Below are 1,434 nucleotides of genomic sequence, written 5' to 3'. Positions count from 1 at the left end.
AACAGTCACAGTGAATGGATGAAAGTAACAGCAGAGAAAGAAAAACTATCAAAACAACCAAATGGAGCTACAAAGCTAAAAACTACATTAACTGGAATAAAAACTGACTTTAAATAAATAAGTAAGTAAGTAAATAAGTAAATAAATAAATAAATAAAGCTACTGAATCAAATAAACAAATAATAAAAATAAATAAAACCTTACTGAATACGATCAAAGAGCGGGAGAAAGGTGCAGTAAACTAAAAATGAATTGATTCAATAATGCAATCTGAATGACAGAAAATATCAAGTGGGCTAACATACATGTAATTGGGAAGAGGGAAGAGGGGAAAACATAAAATTTAAGAAATAATGGGTGAGATTTTCCCAATTTATTGAAAAATATCGACTTAATTATCCAAGTCTCTCTATCACTTATTGGTTCTGTTTCTCTGGAGATCACCAATAGGACTAAATGTAAATATAAAAAGAAATTAGAAAATATTTTCGACTGAATGGTAATAAAAAACAAAACATATCAAAAATAGCCAAATTTAGCAGTGCTGAGAGGAAAATTTATAGATTTAAATGTTTTTACTAAAAAAGAAGAAATGTTTAAAAATGATTAAGTTTTCACCTTAAGAAGCTATAAGAGAACAAATTAAACATAAAATAGGTAGGATTCAATTCTTCTGTGAACCTAAAACTGCTGTAAAAATAGTCCATTAAAAAAAGGTCTCAAAGAAAAAAAATGTATGCCAATAAATTAGATAACTAGATGAACTGAACAAGGTCCTTGATGAACACAGCTGACCCAAACTAGCACAGAGGAAATCAAATATCTGAATAGACCTAAATGAATTTTAAAAATGGAATTCATTCTTGAATAGGAAAAACTCATTTCTCCTCTATGTTTCTCCTTTACTCTCTCTCACCCGCTGCCACACTCACAAGACTTCTGACACCAGCTATTGGGGGCAGGGGTGTCCCCACAAGGAGCAATTCCGTGACGCCAGCTGGGTGTCCTATCCTTTAATTCAGTTCAGCCTATGGCCATACCACCCTGAACGTGCCCGATCTCGTCTGATCTCGGAAGCTAAGCAGGGTCGGGCCTGGTTAGTACTTGGATGGGAGACCACCTACGAAGACCAGGTGCCATAGGCCTTAAAAAAAAAAAAAAAAAAAAAAAATCCCTCAGTTCTGACACTCTCTGCCTGGACAGAGCGTCGGATCCCGCAGGCCGCGGGCTCAGTCCCACGAGGCTGCCCCCACTTCAGATGCCAGTCCTAGGTCCAGATTGTCACTCGTGCTTCTGACCGATGGGCTACACACCAGAGGTTCCCTCAGCCCCTCCTCAGGTTCGCTTACTTTGCTAGCGCACTGCACAGACTCAGGGAAACTGCTTACTTACTGTTTACATGATTATTACAAAAGGTGATGGTAGAGGATGCGG

The 1,434-nt window shown here is 37.6% G+C and overlaps 1 non-coding gene across 1 annotated transcript; it reads left to right on the top strand.

Moving 5' to 3' along the window:
* The first annotated feature begins 1,026 nt into the window (after nucleotides 1–1,026).
* Nucleotides 1,027–1,145, top strand: LOC120589353 (5S ribosomal RNA). The gene has a single exon (XR_005649460.1). It is a non-coding gene; the product is annotated as a 5S ribosomal RNA (ribosomal RNA).
* The last annotated feature ends 289 nt before the right edge of the window (nucleotides 1,146–1,434 follow it).

Source organism: Pteropus medius, unplaced genomic scaffold, assembly GCF_902729225.1.
Source record: "Pteropus medius unplaced genomic scaffold, Ma_sr-lr_union100, whole genome shotgun sequence".
NCBI classification, from domain to species: Eukaryota; Metazoa; Chordata; class Mammalia; order Chiroptera; family Pteropodidae; genus Pteropus; species Pteropus medius.
This window is presented reverse-complemented; position numbering and strand designations above follow the sequence as displayed.